The following is a 17,942-nucleotide window of genomic DNA, read 5'->3' on the forward strand; positions in this document are numbered from 1 at the left end:
TAGAAATGAAACTGGTGTGTAAATTATTATTAGTAGTAATCATTGGCAGCTGGATACAAAACCAAAAGTACACATGCAGCCAACGCATGTTTAGGGGAAAGACCTTGTTTATGTAGGGCAGGGGAAGGAAAGCATTAAAAAATTGTTGTGGCAGATGGGCAGCGTGCCATTTAAGTGGTAGGCAGTGTGAGCAGATATACTATTGACTAGCAAAACCACCTGCCGCTTGGAGGAGGATAGGGTTTCCAGGTTAGATCTGTGCTCGGGAGGGAAGTGCGCCGCCATGGCGATGGAGCAGAAGCTGATGAATACTGGGCAATACAGGCAAGAAAGGTAACACCTCCGGCTGTCCCCCCCTCATCTTTGCCTATTTGTGTGCCAACAGTTTTTTGACTATTTAGTTGTTCCATTACATGGCGCTGCTGGGTCTATGGGGATTTCCGCATTTAGGTTCCTTTCTTTATTAGAAAGTGCGAATAATGGGGAGCTATTCTACAGCGATGAGCCGAGTGCTCTAGAAACCGTCAATGAAGGAAGCGAGTCAGATATATATTCAGGTTCAGAGAACATGCTGTCAAATGTTCATGCATGGCAAACAAATGGTAGTGGCATTGTTAAAGCGACAGATTTGGCTGGGCCTGAGGGTCTGCGGCTTATCAGTGGGTTGATTGAGCCTATTGAACCAGACAAGGCCGACAAAGGATGCCTACAAATTTCAGAGACCGCGGGAGCAGAGCAGAGTTCTGAAAGTGATACTACTTGCGTTAGAAGGTAATTTGAACCTTTGTTATAATTTATATTCAACTTTGTGAAGAAAAATGTGTGACATTTGAACTTTGTTAACAGGCATCGGCGAGGAGCAATGCCTGATGAGAGAACTATACAAGCAAAGAGGGTTACAACACTTGAAACTGCAATCAGGGGTTTTGCTGAAAGGAAAACAGCTTCTGTCATTACACCAACACTAGGATTGAGTTATGATTCATTGACAGAAGCTTACGACTTTTACAACCTGTATTCTTGGGAATGTGGTTTCGGCATACGTTACGGGAAGAGCAAAAATAATGTGAAAGGAGCCAGGTGTATGCAGGAGTTTGTTTGCTGTTGTTCGATAAGTAACTTTTTTTATACTTGATTACACAAAGCATTGTGTGGATTACATGTTGCTATCGAAAATTGACATGTGCATTTCTTTTGGAACAGGGGAAACCGAATAAGGAGAACAACAGTTCATGCAGAGCAAAATGTCGTGCAACGGTGAGGCTACTAAGAACTGATGACGGGGGTGGTATATATCCGAGAACAGGACAGAGCACAATCATGTACTACTTGATACTTGTGCTTCTAAGCTCCACTTCCCGTCGCATAGGCACATAGATAAGTACACTAGATAATTGGTTGCGCACCTTAGGCAGAATAATGTTAATCTTAGTAAGGTTTACAACATCATTGGAACTTATTTTGGGAGGATCGAGAATGGTCCATTCACCAAAAGGTTCTTACGTACATTGTGTGGGAAAATTAGTAGAGAACAAGCTGATGATGATGTGCGTAAAACAATAGAAATTTTCTTGGAGATGAAAGAGAAAGATAGTGATTTCTCTTACACAGTTCAAGTGGATGATGAAAGCCGGATTAGGACATTGTTGTGGTCTAATGGTAGAAGCAAATTGCAATACCACTATTTCGGAGATGCAGTGACATTTGACACTACTTACAAGACAAACCTGTATGACATGCCGTTTGGGCTGTTTGTAGGTGTTAACAATCATTTCCAGAGCACTATTTTTGCTGGTGTTCTTATGAGGGACGAGCAGTCAGAAAGTTTTGAACAGGTTTTCCGTGAGTTTGTGAAGATGATGGGAGGAAAGGTTCCAGTGACTATTCTTACTGGTAATTTTTTTGTTTGTTTTCAATCTGAAAAGTTAATAAAAGATGTCATTTGTGCTATAGGAATGATTTTGATTAGTACTATATATGTAATTTATGGTAATATAAATATTTTTTTAATCAAATGTTGAACAGACCAAGCTAGGGCGATGGAGATTGCTATTGAGAATGTTTGGCCGGAAACAACACACCGTTGGTGCAAGAGAGTTTGGGTTATCATCATACAAAGAAGAGTGACTTCCGAGCAGAATTCCATAGATTAGTGAACGACATGCTAACTATCGAAGAGTTTGAGAAGGGGTGGGTGGAGATTATGAAGAAATACAGTTTGCAGAGCAATACATTCCTCATACAAATATTTGAGGTGAGGCGGAAGTGGGCAAAGCCATATTTTTCTGGAAAATTTTGTGCGAAAATGACGAGCACACAAAGGAGTGAGAGCGCAAATCACATGCTGAAGAATTATGTTCCTCCAGCATGCCCAATGAATCTTTTTGTCAAGTAGTATGCAAAAGTACCGTTTGATAGAGAGCAAGAAGAAGGTTTCCAAGAAAAGAGGACCAAATTGGTAAGATAAGCAACATTCTTTTAATATATTGTAGTTTGTTTAAGCAAGCCTGAATTATGTTTCTAATCGGTACACAGGCAGGGGTAGTTCTAAAAGTTAACATACCAATTGAACGCCATGCAACCACGGTGTATACTCAGGCCATGTTTGAGCTGTTTGGAAAAAGTCTTTACTACTCATGTTCTTATTACATCGAAGAATTAGTTCCAGGGAGTGAGTACCTGGCAACACACGTGAAGGCGGGGTCGAGGGAGAAATGGTACAAGAGCAGATACAAGGTGGTGGTTTCAGAATTCAACGATTTTTTCAGTTGTGAGTGTTGACTCTTTAAGCATATGGGGACGATTTGTTGCCATGCACTAAAGGTGTGTACATATGAATTTTTAGTAGCTAATTCCTTTTATTTGTTAATTGCTGACTTTGCACATGACTTGGAATAATAGGTGATGATAGTGTTGGGATTGAATGAGATACCAAGGAAGCACATATTGAAAAGATGGACAGTAGATGCGCGTGATACCCTTCCAGAACATCTGAAGCATTATCAAAAAGATGTAGGCCTACCTGATTGCACAACTTTCAGACACAATGCTATGTACATCTTTGCTCTGGAATTGGTTATGATGGGTGATAGCAATCCCAAGGATTTTGACTATGTCATGAGCGGGCTAGCAGAATTGAAGAAGGTGCTTTGCCACTAAGTAATCTTAAAGATGGAATGAGTCTAATTGAAAAAAAGAAGGCATGTAAGTCTTCTTTGTTGCTAAATCTGTTGCTTCAAAGGTAGTTAGAAGCAGATTATTGATGAGGAAGCTGCATCAAGTGCTGGGAAAACTGAATGGAGAAATGCAAAAGCAAGAACGATAGTAGGGGAGGGGCAATCTTCAGTTCATGCTAATGGTACAATTCAAGCAATTTCGGGTTCGTCTACTATCCAGGGGGCGACCTGAGCACGGCTGATTCAAACATTGTTGTAACTTCAAGAAGCATGGATATAGAAAGCGACATGTCCCTGTTACCCCCTAAGAAGAAACCAAGGATGAGAGGTCATCCGAAAACTGCAAGAGACAAGCCAAATTACGAAATAAACGACAAGCGATCAGGGTTTTGCACCATTTGCCGTGGGAAGGGGTACAAAAGAACTATATGCCCTCAAAGGGGCAACGAACCGCAGAAGCCCAGGAAGATTCCGACATGTACAAATTGTGGCATAGCCGATCATCATAGGAATACGTGTTCAGAAGTGTTGTACTCTACATTGGATGGGGTGCACTCTGTAGGATGCATCTGAAGTAATTATGTACTTCTAATTGAATCTTTTTTAAACATTTGGACAAGTTTGTGTTGTAAAACATCTGGAGACAAAAAATGTTGAAGTTATGTTACTTTTTTTATTATGTTTTTGTAAGAATATGTCATAGGGGTAAGAAATAATTTATTTGGATATAGGCGATACATTAGCAAGAGCAACTGCAAGGATGGATATCTATGATTGCTGAAAAAGAAAACAAAAAAATTACAGATATATATGGAGCATGATAGGCACAAGGTATTTTTTTGGGAAAATGAACAAGTAGAAGAAAAGAACAAATATTAATGCAGTGTGTTTATAAGAGTGGTAGAGGCCGCAAGAAAATGCCAGGAAAAAGCACATGGTGTCTGGTTGGCAGAGGAGTAATAAATATGTGGTTTTTGAATTTTGAATCATGTGTGAGAGGTGGCAATGCTGCGGACATACTTGTCCATCTAAGGACATGCCGAGACCTGAGGAAGCTTCAGTACTCACCAAGGCAACATAAGTTCATCATATTCTACAGAGAGAGAGAGAGAACCATTCAGAGCGTTCATGGATATGGTGATGGAATCAAAGAAGCGTCCGAGGAACTTTTCAGTGCATGCAATATACTACTTTGAAATTTCTTCTTCTTCTGTTGTTCATTCTTTTACTAATTTTTTTGTACCAGACAACTGCAAGTGTGGAAGGAGGGGCAGCTTATGCTATAATTGAGACAGGAGATACTTCCTCTGGTTCAGAAGTTGAGCAGGTAAAAATGTAATTAGTGCTTTTAAAATAAGAATGCATGAATTATAAAAATAGTGTAACATCCCAAATTTTCAATTTGGAATGTTATACACTAGATCATCATTGCATATCATATTTATTGCATTTTGGCTGATCCTAGAAATTTTTCGCAACTCAAGGACCCTGGGAGAGAGTTGGGGATTTCGTTATTTTCATATTTGAGTTGTCTCAAATTTTGAAAATAGGATCATTTGATTTTATTTATTTTATCTTCAATTATTTCTATTACAAAAATATGAGAGAGGGAATAAAATGACTTTCCCAAAATAAAGAAATATTGAGGATTTAATAAAAAATCAAATAAGATTTTATTTGGTTTTATTTGCTATTTTATTTGAATTTAGGAAACATGCGCGTTTTTCAAAATTGCATTTAGGCCCCAAATAAATGTTCATCCTGTGCGGCTTGATTTTAGAAGCCGGGGAAAATTTATTTCGAGATTTTTGGAGTCCGTTTAGTAGTCCTTTTGTTTTTTTTCCGAGCGTAAGTTTTTTTTTTAAAAACGTCCGAACCGACCTACGGGCCGTGCTAGGCCCGGACTCCCCCGGACCCAGCCTTTATAAGCCGCCGGCCCACCCCGGGCCCAAACCCTAGCCGCCCCGCTTCGAACCCCGCGCCCGCCGCCGCCGCCTGCGCCCGACGCCGCCCGCCGCCGCCGCCGCCTGCGCCCGACGCCGCGCGCCGCCGCCGCTCGCCGCCGCCCCGCCGGACCCCTCCGCCGCCGACGCCGCCTTGCCGGAGCCGCCGTCGTCGTCCCGCCGCAAGAGGTTTACCTCGATCCCACCGCCGGTTTTCCCGGAAAAACCGTTCGGTGTTCGTCGGTTTTTTTTGTTTCGTTTTTTCTTTAGATCGGTTTTTTCCCGGTTTAGGCTAATTAGCGAGCGTTCGCTCGTTCGTTCGTTTTAACGAACGCGTTCTTCGTTTAGATTCAGTTAACGAACGTTCGTTCGTTAAATTGTTCGTCGTTTTTCTTTTTCTCGGATTAAATCCGCGATTTTCTGATCGCGATTTCTGATCCGATTTTCGTTTTAGTTTATCTTTTCGCTCGTTTATCGGAATCAGGCGATTCAAGCGCCTGGGGTTTCGTCTCGAAACCCTCTTTTGTTTAACCAACTTAAACAAGTTTTTGCTTCTGTAAAAATTGCCTTAGATCCAGAATAGTAAACGAAGCCTGTTTCTTTTGCCGTTTGTCTTTCGTTGCTTCGTTCGATTCGATTCTTTTTGCCAATTGGAGTTCTTAAGTTGATCTTTCTGGTTAGATCTCTTATTTGAGTTTTACCTATGCATTAGTTGAGTACTTATTGTGTGCTTGTTTGTTTGCGATAGAGTACCCGGAGTGCGCCGCTTGTTACTTCAAATCGCTAGGTTTCCCGGATCATCAACAAGGCAAGTAACACTTTGATCATACCTCCTACTACCCAGTTTTATTGCATTAGATCAATCCTTACACATTTCATGATTAGTATGTAATTAGATTGTGGGTTTGGGAAGTAGTTGAGGTAGTACCTATTACCTGTCTAATTATCAAACCTTTGGGAGTTACTTCTACGTTTGCTTATTATTGCTATGCTATGCTAGTAGACGTGGATTGGGTGAGTGTATCCATGACAGATGTGAGCTTTGTTAATTAATGGTTTACTTAAGGTGGAACCTAAACACACATCTGGGTGGATTGAGGCACCTGGGTATTCCAGGATTGCCTTTTTTTTTGGACCGCCACCCAGGCTCAAAGGGATCATGAGATTATTCATGCTAGAAACTTCCGTGTGCAGCCACAAGCTATTATGGGCTCTAGCATAGTTGACGAAGTCATGCGAACTCTTACAGTGGTAGACTAGCAGATGTAGGGGATGTAGGTGGTACGGTCTACCCATCGTAAGGTGCAAGCGCTTCTGAAAGACTATGTCTCGGTCATCCATTTTTCAAACACCATGTAGTGCGAGAAACCAAACGGAGGCGATCGAGTCTTGTGGGGAAAAGTGCGCGAACCTCTGCAGAGTGTATAAACTAATCATGGTTAGCCGTGTCCCCGGTTATGGACATCTTGAGTATCTAGTACCTGGATTATCATGTGAATCTCAACATGTTACTCTAAAGATTAATTTTGTTGGGTTTGTTTAATGATGATGTTTAATTGGGATTGAGAATGCCGTCAACCATTCTCAATGTTTAACAACCACCATAATAGTTAAATAAATTTATTCCTTTGCAGTAGGGAAAAATTGGCTTTACGCAAAACTGTAACCATAGAGCTTTCCACCAGCCAAATATGCATATAGTATAGCTGTTTCATTCCATTATTCTCTATGCGTTACATTGCCAGCATATTCCATGTGCTGACCCGTTTTCGGGCTGCAACGTTAATGTTGCAGACTTTTCAGACGACGATTAAGGAGTTTTAGGTTGTGGTTCTATACTCAGTGATGCCGTTGGAGTTGATGGACTCACTTATCTTCCAAGCCTTCCGCTGTTATCGTTATTAGATGGCCTTAAGCCATTTTTATTGTAATAAGTTATCTTTGGAGACACTCGATGTAATAAGTGTGTGATTGCTACTCTGCTATAAATCCTTCAAGTACTGTGTGGTGTCAGCATTACTGATCTAGGGATGACACCGGAGCACAGAGATTGGACTGTTTGAGGTCTGGTTGCTACAAGATGGTATCAGAGCCCACACTAACTGTAGGACACGAGCACGAAGCTAAAGACCTAGATCACTACTCACTCTCTTCTCTTCTGACCTTTCATATTTTCTACTCTTTTTGGATGGCGGATCCAAGAAACAAGTTCACTCAACCGGATGAAGATACACCCTTTGGACGTCACTTGAAGGAAGTCACTAGATACCTGAACATATGAGTACCAAGCTTCACCGGAACCTACAATGCCACCTTACCTGAAGAAGAGCGCTGGATGATTCAAGTTCAAGTTCCAGGAAGGACGTTCATGCCAGTCACTGAGCCCATAAAGTTTTCTTTTGATGCACCAACCTGGAGTCTAGGAAAGAGCATGGCAGCTCACATCGCCATGGGACGCATTGGAGAAGTCTACCGCAATGATCTCAAGGATACTATCTACCAGATTTGTGGGCGCCGAGATGAGCACTGGGAGATGATCAGCACCAGAAAGGATAGATCAATTGCAGCTTTTATCCAGGAGTTAAACCAACACATTCGACGTCAGGAGAACCAGATGTGCGCCGACATGATAGACCTATAGAAGACAAGGACAAGAATCAAGGAACTGTAGGAAGAACTCAAGGCTACACGTGAAGATTTCGAAGAAGAAATTGAAGTATTAGTGGAAAAGAATGACGATCTGATCAAGAAAATTGGAATATTCATGGGAGACCCTACATCGGTAGAAGAAGACGAAGAACCCAAGGAGATTCGCCCGGAAGACTATATCATCATCGACGACACCGACTCGGATCCAGATGATAGCGATGATGACTATGTTGATGAAGCTGGAGCAGATATCATGGAGTCTGCAACCGAAGAATATTTCTAGTAGACCACCCCAACAGTAGTAGTAGTCCACCATGTAAATATAGTAGCCCGAGGACTTTTGTGATAGTTAGATCGATTGTATGCCCTTGTTTGGTTGATTGAACAAAGTGAATTGTTTGCTTTTGCCTCATGTGTATATGGGTAGTGTTTTCTCTTTAGGCCCCCTCTATTCTTAAATCTCATCCTTTTCTAAACCCTCAGATGCCTCCGAGACATGACCCCGGATTTACCTTCCCACCGGAGCTCACTCAGTTGATCCAGCAGCAGAACACATTGATGCAATTACTAGTCCAGAATCAGAACCAGGGGAACAACAACAACAACAACAACCCACCACCACCACCTGTTGATCACTTAGCCCAATTTTCTTAAGATGAATCCACTGGTGTTTTCCAACAGCACCGAGCCGATAATAGCAGATGATTGGCTCCGCAGGACAGCTAGAGAGTTGACCACAGCAGGATGCACTAATGCGGAGAAGGTGAAGTTTGCCGCACATCAGCTTGAAGGACCCGCAGCATCATGGTGGGAGAATTTCACATCCACTTTCCCTGTCGATACTATCACATGGGACCAATTTCAGCAAGCTTTTCGTACTGCCCATGTTTCAGCAGGAGCTATGGCCATGAAGAAGCGAGAGTTTCGCAACTTGCGCCAAGGAGGACGGACAGTTGGTCAGTATGTGGAGGACTTTAGTAAGCTAGCACGTTATGCCCCAGATGACGTTGCTAGGGATGCAGCTAAGCAGGAGAAGTTTCTGGAAGGACTGAATGATGAGTTGAGCATGCAGTTGATGGTAGCAACCTTCAACAACTACCAGGAGTTGGTAGATCATGCTCTTATGATTGAAGGGAAGCAGCAGCAAATTGAGAATCACAAGAGGAAGTATGCATAAGGAAAGTACAATTCAGGAGTTCAGCAGAAGCCACGATTTACCCCTAGGCCGGGAGGACATTTTCAGCATACCCATGGAGGAGGTAGTTCGCACAATCACAATGGCCCCAGGAATGGTAATGGGAATGGAAGAAGCAACGGCCAGAACCGCACCAACCCATCAACCCCAGCCAAGAAAGACCTGAGCCAAGTCACTTGCTTTAAGTGCTAGAAGACCGGACATTATGCTAATGAATGTCCTGAATCCCAGAATGGAAATGGCAATGGAAGCTCTGGGAAGAAGCCGAACCCTTTCAACAGGGGACAGGTGAACCACGTTAACGTGGAGGAGGTTGAAGAGCAGCCGGATGCAGTAATCGATAAGTTTTTGGTTAAGTCATTTACTGCACTCGTTCTTTTCGATACTCGTGCATCGCATTCATACATATCAAGGGGATTTGTGGATAAGTATAAACTACCAACCCATGCCCTTAGATCACCCATGTTAGTAACCTCGCCTGGAGCAGAACATATGGCTAGTCTATGGTGTGATCGGTTACCATTAAGGATTGGTAACTATGTTTTCCCTCGGACCTAATAGTATTGGAATCCCAAGGATTGGATGTGATATTAGGCATGGATTGGTTATCAAAGTATGAAGGGAATATTGAATGTGCCAGTAAGTCAATTTCACTTACCACCCCAGAAGGGAGAAGGATCAAGTATGTATCCCGACATGTGCCAAAGAGGACTCAAGTAAATTGTTTAACCGGAGTAGTGCAGGAGGAAGTACCAGTAGTGAAGGATTTCCCCGAAGTATTTCCAGAAGAGTTGCCAGGCATGCCACCAGATAGAGATATTGAGTTTTTGATTGAGCTTTTGCCAGGCACATGGCCAATATCAAAGAGACCATATAGGATGCCTGCAAAGGATTTGGTGGAAATTAAGAAGCAGATTAAGGAGTTACTGGATAAAAGATATATTCGCCCAAGTTCATCGCCTTGGGGATCGCCAGTACTTCTAGTGGAGAAGAAGGATGGATCGTTAAGGATGGTTGTCGATTATCGAGGATTGAATGAAGTAACCATCAAAAACCAGTACCCCCTACCGATGATCAATGATCTGTTTGATCGATTGCAAGGAGCTAAGGTATTTTCCAAGATCGATCTGCGATCAGGATACCACCAGTTGAAGATTCGGGAACATGATATACCCAAGACGGCTTTTACCACCAGGTATGGGCTGTACGAGTATACCGTTATGTCATTTGGTCTGACTAACACACCTGCATATTTTATGAACATGATGAACAAGGTGTTTATGGAGTTCTTGGATAAGTTTGTCGTAGTGTTCATTGATGATATCCTGGTTTACTCAAAGAATGAAGAGGAGCATAAGGAGCATTTGCATTTGGTTCTTGGAAAGCTCAGAGAACATCAATTATATGCCAAATTTAGCAAATGTGAGTTTTGGTTGAAGGAAGTTGGATTTCTCGGACACGTTATATCCGGAGAAGGTATAGCAGTAGATCCCACTAAAGTTGATACCGTGACCAAGTGGGAAGCACCAACCACCGTGGGAGAGATCCGGAGTTTTCTTGGACTCGCAGGATACTACCGGAGGTTTATTGAGAATTTCTCAAAGATTGCGAAGCCTATGACTGAGTTGTTGAAGAAGGATACCAAGTTCATATGGACAGAGGAATGTGAGGCTAGTTTTCAGGAGTTGAAGAAACATTTGGTTACCTCAACCGTGCTGATTTTACCGGACCAGACCAAGGATTGTGAGGTGTATTGCGATGCTTCACGACGAGGACTTGGAGCAGTGCTTATGCAGGAAGGCAGAGTTGTTTCATATACCTCACGACATCTTAAGCCTCATGAGTTGAATTATGCCACGCTTGATTTGGAGTTAGCAGCCGTAGTGCATGCATTGAAGACTTGGAGACATTTTCTGATTGGAAACCATTGCGAGGTGTGCACGGATCACAAGAGTTTGAAGTATATTTTCAAACAGAAGGATTTGAACCTCAGACAAAGGAGATGGTTGGAGCTCATCAAGGATTATGATATGAAATTTCATTATCACCCCGGAAAGGCTAACGTAGTAGCTGATGCATTAAGCCGTAAGAGCCATGTCAACACCCTAATGACGGGAGATTTACCAGGGGAGTTAGCCGAAAATCTTCGAGAGCTATGTTTGGAAATAGTTCCAAGAGGCTATGTAGCAGCATTGGAGATTCAGTCTACTTTAATGGATAAGATCAGAGAAGCTCAAAGGACTGACAAGGAAATTGCTTCCATTAAGGAGAAAATGAACAAAGGAAAAGCTAAGGGATTTCGTGAGGATGAGCACGATACCTTATGGTTTGAAGACCGTGTCTATGTACCAAATGATCCGGAGATTAGGAAGCTAATTCTGCAAGAGGCCCATGACTCACCATACTCGATTCACCCAGGAAATACCAAGATGTATTTGGATTTGAAGGATATTTTCTGGTGGACCGGAATGAAGAGGGATATTGCGGAATATGTAGCAGTTTGTGATGTATGTCAGAGAGTGAAGGCAGAGCATCAGAAGCCAGCAGGATTGCTACAACCATTGACGATACCCGAATGGAAGTGGGATAAGCTAGGCATGGATTTCATCACAGGATTGCCCAGAACACGTTTAGGCTATGACTCGATATGGGTTGTAGTCGATCGTTTGACAAAGGTAGCTCATTTCCTTCCAGTGAAGACTACCTATATCAGTGCAAAATTGTCAAAGATATATATGACCAGGATCGTATGTCTGCATGGAGTTCCAAGGAGCATTGTATCGGATAGAGGAACCCAGTTTACCTAAAAGTTCTGGAATCAGTTGCATGAGACTTTGGGAACCAGACTGGAGTTTAGCACAGCTTTCCACCTGCAGACAGATGGACAGACCGAGAGAGAGTAAATCAGATTTTGGAGGATATGCTAAGAGCTTGTGCACTAGATTATGGATCTAGTTGGGATGAGAGTTTGCCATATGCAGAGTTCTCTTACAACAACAGCTATCAATCCAGTTTGAAGATGGCCCCTTTCGAAGCCTTGTACGGAAGGAGGTGCAGGACCCCATTGTCCTGGGATGAAGGTGGAGATCGCCAGTTGTTTGGACCGGATCTGATAAAGGAGTCTGAACAGAAAGTGAAATTAATTCGCGACAGGCTGAAGGTAGCTCAATCCAGGCAGAAGAGTTATGCAGATTCTAAACGCAAGGAGACAGTTTACGAAGTCGGAGACCGAGTCTATCTTCGAGTATCACCACTTTGAGGAGTTAAGCGCTTTGGAGTTAAGGGAAAGTTAGCACCACGTTTTGTAGGCCCATACCAAGTTTTGGAGCGTATGGGAGAAGTTGCCTATAAGTTGGAATTGCCCGAAGGATTGTCAGGAGTTCATGACATGTTCCATGTATCCCAGTTGAAGAAGTGCCACGAAGAGATGGCCGACATACCGCTGAGAGATACGGTACCACTGGAAGCAATTCAGTTGGACAGTGATTTGACCTATGAGGAGAAACCAGTTAAGATTCTAGAGTATGCCAGTCGAGTCACCCGCAACAAGGTTATCAAGTTTTGCAAGGTTCAGTGGAGCCACCACACGGAGGATGAAGCCACCTGGGAACGAGAGGAAGATTTGCTGAAGGACCACCCTCACCTATTTTCTAGCCAACCCGAATCTCGAGGGCGAGATTCATCTTAAGGGGGGTAGGTTTGTAACATCCCAAATTTTCAATTTGGAATGTTATACACTAGATCATCATTGCATATCATATTTATTGCATTTTGGTTGATCCTAGAAATTTTTCACAACTCAAGGACCCTGGGAGAGAGTTGGGGATTTCGTTATTTTCATATTTGAGTTGTCTCAAATTTTGAAAATAGGATCATTTGATTTTATTTATTTTATCTTCAATTATTTCTATTACAAAAATATGAGAGAGGGAATAAAATGACTTTCCCAAAATAAAGAAATATTGAGGATTTAATAAAAAATCAAATAATATTTTATTTGGTTTTATTTGCTATTTTATTTGAATTTAGGAAAAATGCGCGTTTTTCAAAATTGCATTTAGGCCCCAAATAAATGTTCATCCTGTGCGGCTTGATTTTAGAAGCCGGGGAAAATTTATTTCGGGATTTTTGGAGTCAGTTTAGTAGTCCTTTTGTTTTTTTCCGAGCGTAAGTTTTTTTTTTAAAAAAAACGTCCGAACCGATCTACGGGCCGTGCTAGGCCCGGACTCCCCCGGACCCAGCCTTTATAAGCCGCTGGCCCACCCCGGGCCGAAACCCTAGCCGCCCCGCCTCGAACCCCGCGCCCGCCGCTGCCGCCCGCGCCCGGCGCCACCCGCCACCACCGACGCCGCCGCCGCCGCCCCGTCGGTCCCCGCCGCCGCGCCCGACGCCGCCGCCCGCGCCCGCCGCCGCCCGCCGCCGCCGCCCCGCCGGACCCCGCTGCCGCCGCCTCGCTCGAGCCGCCGCCGCCGTCCCGCCGCCCGAGGTTTACCTCGATCCCGCCGCCGGTTTTCCCGGAAAAACCGTTCGGTTTTTGTCAGTTTTTTGTTTCGTTTTTTCTTTAGATCGGTTTTTTTCCTGGTTTAGGATAATTAGCGAGCGTTCGTTCGTTTTAACGAACGCGTTCTTCATTTAGATTCAGTTAACGAACGTTTGTTCATTAAACTGTTCGTCGTTTTTCTTTTTCTTGAATTAAATCCGCGATTTTCTGATCGCGATTTCTGATCCGATTTTCGTTTTAGTTTATCTTTTCGCTCGTTTATCGGAATCAGGTGATTCAAGCGCCTGGAGTTTCGTCTCGAAACCCTCTTTCCGTTTAACCAACTTAAACAAGTTTTTGCTTCTGTAAAAATTGCCTTAGATCCAGAATAGTAAACGAAGCCTGTTTCTTTTGCCGTTTGTCTTTCGTTGTTTCGTTTGATTCGATTCTTTTTACCAACCGGAGTTCTTAAGTTGAACTTTCTGGTTAAATCTCTTATTTGAGTTTCACCTGTGCATTAGTTGAGTACTTATTGTGTGCTTGTTTGTTTGCGATAGAGTACCCGGAGTGCGCCGCTTGTTACTTCGAATCGCTAGGTTTCCCGGATCATCAGCAAGGCAAGTAACACTTTGATCATACCTCCTACTACCCAGTTTTATTGCATTAGATCAATCCTTACACATTGCATGATTAGGATCTAATTAAATTGTGGGTTTGGGAAGTAGTTGAGGTAGTACCTATTACCTGTCTAATTATCAAACCTTTGAGAGTTACTTCTACGTTTGCTTATTATTGCTATGCTATGCTAGTAGACGTCGATTGGGTGAGTGTATCCATGACAGATGTGAGCTTTGTTAATTAATGGTTTACTTAAGGTGGCAACCTAAACACACATCTGGGTGGATTGAGGCACCTGGGTATTCCAGGATTGCCTGTTTTCTTTTGGACCGCCACCTAGGCTCAAAGGGATCATGAGATTATTCATGCTAGAAACTTCCGTGTGCAGCCACAAGCTATTATGGGCTCTAGCATAGTTGACTAAGTCGTGCGAACTCTTATAGTGGTAGACTAGCAGATGTAGGGGATGTAGGTGGTATGGTCTACCCATCATAAGGTGCTAGCGCTTCTGAAAGACTATGTCTCGGTCATCCGTTTCTCAAACACCGTGTAGTGCGAGAAACCAAACGGAGGCGATCGAGTCTTGTGGGGAAAAGTGCGCAAACCTCTGCAGAGTGTATAAACTAATCATGGTTAGCAGTGTCCCCGGTTATGGACATCTTGAGTATCTAGTACCTGGATTATCATGTGAATCTCAACATGTTACTCTAAAGATTAATTTTGTTGGGTTTGTTTAATGATGATGTTTAATTGGGATTGAGAATGCTGTCAACCATTCTCAATGTTTAACAACCACCATAATAGTTAAATAAATTTATTCCTTTACAGTAGGGAAAAATTGGCTTTATGCAAAACTGTAACCATAGAGCTTTCCACCAGCCAAATATGCATATAGTATAGCTGTTTCATTCCATTATTCTCTATGTGTTACATTGCCAGCATATTCCATGTGCTGACCCGTTTTCGGGCTGCAACGTTAATGTTGCAGACTTTTCAGACAACGATTAAGGAGTTTTAGGTCGTGGTTCTATACTCAGTGATGCCGTTGGAGTTGATGGACTCACTTATCTTCCAAGCCTTCCGCTGTTATCGTTATTAGATGGCCTTAAGCCATTTTTATTGTATTAAGTTATCTTTGGAGACACTCGATGTAATAAGTGTGTGATTGCTACTCTGCTATAAATCCTTCAAGTACTGTGTGGTGTCAGCATTATTGATCCAGGGATGACACCGGAGCACAGAGATTGGACCGTTTGAGGTCTGGTCGCTACAAATAGCTTGACGTCGTGGCAAATGACAAACAGGTTAGGCCAGTGCTGGGGTTGGGTACTAAGGAAGTAGTTGGAGCAACAAAAGGGATGTTAGTGGCGAGTCTGACTGGGTCTAATCTGCAAGGTATATGTATTTGATCTAAACTAATTTCTAATAATGTATTGTTTGAAGGTTGGATGTAACGAAGGATGGGGTGAGGTTGATATTGATGGCAAGGTTGTCATTAAAAAACCTGGTTGCGAGCTATGTACTACTGAAGATGATGCAGTCTCTGGAAGTCCAAAAGGACAAAATGTTGCCTGTTATGAAAGTGAAGATGAGATTGACAACATCTGGAGCAAGAAGATTAAGACCGAGCCAAATGTTTAACTTGCGTGCAATGTATTAGTAGGAAGTGTTACGTTCCTGTCGTTTCAGTTTGTGTATCAGTTTGAATTAATGAGAAAATTTGAAAAAAGTACCTGCAGTTATTTTTAATACTTGTCCGGGAATGGACTGGGCTTGTATGGGTGTCGGTGGCCGGCATGCAGTAACTGGAGCGTATCTATAAAGATACGATACATAGGTTTTTGAAAGCATCCCTACATGTAAGAGGTGGTGAGGCATGCATGTACAGTACACATGCTGGCGTGGAGCTGATATGAGCCTTGAGTAAGCCTCTCCACACTTGCCAGCTAACCTATGCAGGGGTGAATGCTCCACATTTAGTTATTGGCGTGCACCGGGCTAGAGGCGTGTTCGTACCCACAGGGTAGTGCCAAAGAGAGCTGTAGTAGAGAGAAAGAGATGATGATCTGCATACTATTGATGGTGAGTTGACATGTTGGAAATAAAAAAACCATTTTTACTTGAAAAAAACGCGATGTCAAGACGGTCCACATTAATACAAAGGTGGCAACTGGGTGGTAGATGAGGGGGGGGGGGGTTAATTCATCTTTGTCACTCTGCTCTCCTCGGCTATCCTCTAGCTCGTCTCCTATGAAATATGCTGTGAACCAGAGAGAGAGAGAGGAAACCGTGAAGAACAGACGGTCCGTCCATGGAAGTAGAAGACCTAGAGGTAATATCCAATATATTAAACTTTTAGTAACAATTTTCTGGCTCTGGTTCTATTTGGATTAGGTTCTATCTATACCTAGAAAGCTCTTTGACCGGGCTGGGCCTATGGACTGGTTCCTATAGGTGTTGGTCAAAGCTTTGTTTTATCTTTTAATGGATCTGGGTCTTTGTTTTTCTTCTAGTTGCTGGTTCATATGGTTTGCGTGCTGGATGTACTGGTGGAGTTTGATTTGGTGCTGGTACCTGAACCTAATATGGTGGACTTGAGTATTAAGTTCCTAGGTGTATATGCACTTGGATTCCTCCCAAGTCGACATTTTTGGTTTCTGTACTAGTTGCTTTCGCAAATAAAAATGGGAGATTTCTTCTTTTTGCTTGTACTTTATTTCCATAGATGGTTGGGGGAGGGGGGATGATGTGATTTGATTCAATCTATCATGTACAGTAACTGAAAACTTGGTACTATATTGACTATGAACTTTATTGCAGATGTCATCAGAAAGACGGATTGGTAGTACTAGTAGGGTGCCTAAGCATAGGTTCTTGTCTGATTGGGAAACTGGATCTAGCAGCATATGTCTAGTTGCAGAGGTTTCTCCTACAAGGAGGTATGAAGATCTAGGGGTGGTTCCAGACTGGAAAATTAACACTTGCTTCACTCCTAAAGTTCTGAAAGTTGCAATGCATGGTTGGGGGGAAGACTAGAAGGCAGTAGGCAGATCTACGGGGCTCGCTGGTGTTCTTGTCATTGATACGTTTCCAAAGAAACATAAAGAGCAGGCCATGCAGCTACTGATGAGTGTGATCCCTGAGCAATCATGTTTATCATTGGACACTTTAGGACTGAGAACAGTTGTTTTGAATGCAGATGTGTGTTGAAGGATACTTGGAACCAGGAAAGGTGGTTCGAATGAAATACAAGGGTGCTCAGAGCCTGCTGAAGTAGATGATATAAAGGCAGTTAGGAGGCTTCTGAAACTTCCTGAAACATCTATACCAATAAAAGTGGATGAACTTGTAAAGATTCTGATTAAGGAACATACATCAAGAATGGATTCAGAAGAAAGAATCGGGTTTCAGAGGGCGTTTGCAATGCTATACGTGACAACATTTGTAAGTCCTAGGGAACACCTAAATCAAGCTACTCATTCTGCTTGCCAATTGGTGTTGGAGCATGAAGATTTGACAGATTTGAACTGGGGCAAGTACACTATTGATGAAATACTTGTTGGTGCGACTAAAGCCAGGGCAAGACAATACATGAAAACATCGTGAGTATATGGTTGCCTATTAGTACTCATGGTGAGATTAGCTTATTCCTTATATATTTGAACCAACCAGAATTGCTAGACATTGCATACATTAATGTTTTTTGGGTCTGAATGCAGGTATTGTTCTTCGACTCAGTCAACGTAGGTTTCATAAAACTTAATGACCAAGCGAAGCCATGGATCAAATACTACAATGCTAGCTTGCTGGAAGCACTTGTGAATTATAATAGTTCAAAGGTGGATGGTGTAACAACATATGGAACGTTGAAGGTATTTTGA

At 42.7% G+C, this 17,942-nt stretch overlaps 1 pseudogene; it reads left to right on the forward strand.

The window, feature by feature from the left end:
* Positions 1-283: 283 nt before the first annotated feature.
* LOC125532116 (protein FAR1-RELATED SEQUENCE 5-like) lies at positions 284-17,942 on the forward strand (annotated as a pseudogene).

Source organism: Triticum urartu, chromosome 3A (genome assembly GCF_056163025.1).
Source record: "Triticum urartu cultivar PI428250 chromosome 3A, HENAU_Tu73, whole genome shotgun sequence".
Taxonomy (NCBI): Eukaryota; Viridiplantae; Streptophyta; class Magnoliopsida; order Poales; family Poaceae; genus Triticum; species Triticum urartu.